Here is a 6,000-nt window from a genome sequence, read left to right as displayed (position 1 = left end):
TAAGTGTAAACTTTGAAACCACATATTAGGGAAGTTTTATCTAGGACAGAAAAATTAGGGGCTAACTCGAAGTTTTTTTGTGATTTTCAGCCATTTTAAAATTTTCGATGGTTTACAAAACAAGTCTCGACACTCCTGTTTCTGAACCTACCTCATCAATATACAGACCTGTTGCCATCATTTTGGATATTGGTTTCCACAGACTCTTTAAACCAGTTTGTGTAAAAGGTCAAAATGAAGAAAAACCATCATTTTTTCCAGTACCGTCTGTCAACAAAGGTATAGATGTAATCCATCACAAAAACGTAACCAACAAAATTCCTCCATATTTCAAGGACAAATCAATATCGATTATTTCATATTCCTATACTTCACCTATTGCATCCAAAATTTTCAATTATAAAAGGCTATTGCAGAACCTCGAGATTGAGGACTTCATGGCTAAACCACCTGACTGTTCTTGCAAAAACTCTCCATTCAAATATGGTCCTTCCGGGAGATCTAAGGATTATCGAAAACGAATTTCTGCATAAGGTCATTTCTAAAGGTAATAAATACCGTGAACCACGCTCCATAAATTGGAATTATAACTTTAAAGTTTTCTATGGATGCCGTGGACGACTATGCAAGAAAATGGTTAAAACTATAACCGGAAGACATTGATTCTCTGTCAGAGTGAGTAAAGGCCCTGAGGTCTTTAATTTTGAAACGAATTAAAGTTTTAAGTAGGTCAATGAGTAATCAAGGGAACCAATGTTATAGCGGTAATCAAAAGAATGTAAGCCAGGGACAAAGACCAGACATGGAAAACAGACAAACACAACAAAGAACATAAAGTAATTAAAATCATACATACAAAGTAACAAAAGCAAATGAGCAAGTCCACTAAAACTGGGAGCACGGACCACGTGCACCGGTAGGGTAAGCGTCCTCTGTTTTTCTAGAAACACCCGCCGAGTTGCTCATAAAAAGTCAAGTCTGGGGTAGACAAACGAGGAAAGGTAAACTATGACCCGTTGAATAAATCAGTTTTCATGGTGCAGATGGATATACCATAATGATCCACGAGTTCATGATGACGACCATAAAACTTCTGTAGTGATGACTTCAATCTTGTAGCAACATAACCCTGTTCCATAAGCCTATTTGTTAGACTTTTAGCGCGATACAAAACGTCTGCGTAGTTTCGGCAAGCTCTGGCATAACGTACGAGTTGTGATATGAACACTCCATACGCAGGTGCCGAAGTGATGTTGCCACAGATGAAAGGAAAGTTGACAATTCTGAATGAAGTCATCACGTTTGTCGTAAAGTTTGGTCAATAGTTTTCCTTTACCATCGATTTCTAAGTGTAGGTCAAGATTTGAGGCTGACTTCACAGTGTCTGTAGTATCCTTTATCTCAAGTTCTTTTGGGTAGAAGCGATGTATCAAATCCCCGAAATTAGGATTGTTTAAAGACAATACGTCATCTATATAGGGGAAACTGAGATTGAAGGATCTAGCCAAACGATATTCTTTCTTTCTGATCAGATCAGCTATAAGTGTCAATGTTACACCAGTTTTCAAAGACCCCGATGTAGCAAAAACATTGTCTGCTATACATGAATATATGTTGTCGTACCAGCAGACAAAGCCCAGAAAAAAACATTGTTTTTGTCCGCAAAACGTAATACATGCAATGTTATCAGAGGTAAAGGTAGAAAATAATAGCATTGTTAAGACCTATATTGCCTCTACACTCTCCATAAAAGAGATAGTGGAAAACCATAAATCTATGCTATCCTCTTTTGGTCTTAAAATTACAAAACTGAAGTCATCACTACAAAAGTTTTATTGTCATCATCATGAATTCGTGGTTCTTACGGTGTATCTATCTGCATCATGAAAACGGATTTGTTCAACGTGTCATAGTTTTCCTTTCCTCTTTCGAATACCTTGGACTTGACTTTTTATGATCATTTTTTATGAACTCGAAATGCAGAAGACGCTTTCCCTTCAGGTGCACCTGGACCATGCTCCCGGAGACAGAGTTGCTCATTTACTTTTGTTCTCTGTATGTATTATTTCAGTTACTTTATGTTCTTGTAATGTTGTGTTTGTCTGTTTTCCATGTCTGGTTTTTGTCCCTTTGATTTCCGCTATAATCTTGGTTCTCTTGATTACTCTTCTTTGGGGTTGATTTTGATATTTTCTGAACATTCTCCTTTTATTAGTAAAAACCAATTAGAGTTAGTATAAAAATGACAATAAGTATTTTAATCTTATTTTTGGAGCATGTGTAAGACATAATACTATCCGGACGAAATCTTTTTCTGTGGAAATTATTTCACATCAATTTTTTTCCGGGGGGATATTATTTCACTATGAAAAATTTTCCACACCCATCGACCACGTTCTAAATGCCCGCGATTTCGATCGGTGTGTTTTAGTTTTTCGTTTAATTTTTTGTTGCATTATAAAGAAAAAAAGGTGCACTGACTTTACAAAAAACTTTGAATGCTCGGCACAGCCTCGCATTTTCCCACGGTTCTAAGACTCATCCGTATATCTGTTTTATGTCAAGTCAGTGCACTGTTATTGTCTACGTATATAGTGTGCTGTACACATTTGATGGCGTGAGCTTGCACATATACTGGTCTAAAAGATTCAGGAACTAATTATTTGAAGAACAAAAAGAAGTACCGTGAAGAAATAGATAAACTTTCTACAAAAGTACAGGAATTGTGAAAAAAAAAGAAAAAGGCAAAACAAAATTACGGATTGGTAATCTCCTGTATCTCCTTGCATTTTTAAAAATCATGGTGTGAATACCGTGTCCTATTTTCCATGTAAGTATACAGTACATTTAGTTTATTCTTTTCATCATAGGGTTAGCGATCTGTTTTGCAAATTTGTTTAAACAAATAACAACTGACATGCTGTCTTAAATTCTGGATTTCAGATCTTTTGTTTTTTTTTTTCTTCAAAACGCATAAAAGAAAGAGCATGCATATAGACTAGACCTTACAAATAATTTAGTATTCATCAAATATCCATACCTCCAAAACTGTTACGGTCATCTCATCCATATTTAAATTTCTCATTAATCATACATTTTACCGCTTTAAATTCTAAGCTAGAAAGAATTGCCAGCTGTTTATCATATTTATTTTGTCCAATATCTTGAATGACCAACTTTGTGAAAGAAAAATTTTCCTTGAGGTGACCGTAACCATACAGCTGTACTCCAGTGACTCAAGGATTACACGTACTGAAGATTGCAAAAGACAAGTATACCTAGAATCCTGCCCCATATGTCATTCAAGAAATAATTCGTGGAGAGGGTCGATTTGTACTCATTTTAACATGGGTACGGCATTTATATTCGATTATTTAACACCGAGCGACAGCATTTATATGCATATAAATACATCCATTTTAAAATGTCATTTTCATATGTAAAATTTACAAAAAAAAAGGTAGATAATGTCCTCGCACCCCTTTTTTCTGGGGACCCTTGGCTGGCACCTCTGCTTTTCAGAGTCGAGGTGTCTGGATCTGCCCCTGCATGTTATAACTAAACAACTAACTTCGAAGTCCATTCAAATCACAGGTCAGCTACAATGATAGAGATTACAAATCTGAGAATGGGCCAATTTCAAATACAATCAAAATGTAAAATAAAATTCCATTTAACAAATTCTGAAAAATTCAAGGCATAAGCAGGTCCAAATGGGGACACTTTATGCTCGAAAATTCTGGTTGGCTATATAGAAATAATTTCTTTCAAGATCCACCACTGAATGTGATGGCCTACTTTTATTTTTACTCTTCCAATTAAATCCTACATGTACATGTACGTTGGTTTACTATTTGATTTACTTCTGTGCATATAGTTAAAAACTGATTTTTATATACTGAATGAGTGCAATTTATGTAAATTAAACACACATGAAAGGTATACATGCACAAGTACAACACTGTACAGTGGTTTAACCTGTTCTGGTGCAAGCCAACCTCTTTCTGGTGTAATCACAAATTTAGATTTTTTTGTAAAAAAATACAGGGGGCTGATCCTGTGGACCTAACATCATCAAGGTCAAGTCAAGAGATGTTCACTGACATATTCAAATCAGCTTAACATTCCATATATGGTTTGTTATTATTTTTATGCAAGTTAACCATTGCGATTTACTGTGCACTCTAAAAATCCATGTATGCATTCAAAGTTAGATTCAAATTTTGATATTGATTTTCAATCTTCAGTAAAATGTACAGAACTGATTAATGATCACCATTACTGGTATATGGCTATAATTAATGCATGACCAAGAATTTTACCTTTGCACCGGTTATAGGTTTAAAAAAACCAACAATGGCGGCCAATGATCCTTATCATTCAATCATTCTTTTAGTAGGTCGGTATATTCAATCAAAATACTTTTTTTCGAGATTATTAGAGGAATTTGCATGCTACGCGTGTAGAAACAAAACAGGTCACTCAAATGTGTTGAATTTTTATCAGAGGCTTAATATCTTGACCACCGGAAGTGGGTTTACCCACTATACAATGTATGTCTTGAAAACTTGTATCAAACACGTTTAAAACTACAGGACAAATCTTGCAATCGTAAACATTAGCTATAAACTTACAACTCGAAAAGTGCACATTGGCTTTCCAGGTAAAAAAAATCCGCTAGAAACCCCCGACATCTTCAATAAGAGGGAAAAACGAACAGAAAATTCTCAATTGTTTCTCACATGCCTGCGAACGTTTGATCTACGTCAAGTCAAATAAAAAAAAGTCCTGCTTGCCGAGTCAAAATTTAAATAGTTTAAAATAAGCGCATAAACAAAGAAATATTACAATTCAACAAATATAACAAAAAAGCTTTAATGTCATTATACTACCATGTCGTACGAAAAATAAAACATTACATATTTAACTTAACATGGGAGTGTGGTTGAATGAATGATCGGCGGCGGAAAAATATACTTACTTAAAACTTTGCAGGGAGGAAATGGGGGAGGGTAAAGAGAACAGCCGCGGAATTCTAAAATATTTTGGTGGTTCCACGTGCCAATATCCCATTTCCGGTATCCAAGATGCCGACGATCTTGAAGTCAAGTTCAGACTATTGTCTTCCTTGACAATATTGATTTCATTTAGATAACCTCTCAGCCTTTAAATCATCGCCTAAACGTTTTTAAATGAGTGTTTTGTCTCGAAACGACAGCGAAAGAAAAGAGAGTGCGTAGGTGCTAAAGGTGGGGTTGTACCGACATATACTGTTTAACGATATGAAGACGTCATATTCGAATCTGCTTTCAAATACTGAACGTTACTGTTTAATGCACCCTATAATGTTCACCATGGCCATGGCAATAAGGACTTTTAGACAAAAAATCCAACTTTTTCAACAATTCAAGCAAGTCTGTCGAATTGGTTAACATCAAATAGTATAATCAGTCTTAAAATTTCGAAGAACTTCAAAATACAACATGTCGCCATACATGGAATATATTACAGCATGGTGATTTTTTATCAAATTCTAAAGCCGGGTTTAAGATTCACAATCCATTTGACCTACTACTTTGAATACGTTGCATTTTTCATTGTTGATATAAGATGTGTACGCTGTTGCAATACATATGGAGAAATGTTCTTTGTATTGAAAAAAAATTATGAAATTAAAAGACACAGTACTTCACATTCTTTGCTAGTGATAATCATTTAGACAATTTCCGTTTGTTAAAGCTTTTTAAAAAAATAACACAATTTGAATAAGAAATCAACGGCAACTTAGACAAGTAGAAAGTGGAATGGACAACGGAAGTAACTACGGAAAAACCATGTACATTTGTACAAAACCTGACAGAAACTTACAAGAAATAGAATCTAATTAACAACCCTAACTTGTTCAAAACAGATACATGTATATTCATTGGATTAGTTGCACAGGAGGGAAAGGGGGTTTCTGCTTTATTTGTAACGTCAGTCAAAATCCTTATTGTATAT

Source organism: Perna viridis, chromosome 6 (assembly GCF_037379345.1).
Source record: "Perna viridis isolate PV_CMFRI_1.1 ecotype Kerala chromosome 6, ASM3737934v1, whole genome shotgun sequence".
Taxonomy (NCBI): Eukaryota; Metazoa; Mollusca; class Bivalvia; order Mytilida; family Mytilidae; genus Perna; species Perna viridis.
Note: the sequence above shows the minus strand (reverse complement) of the source record.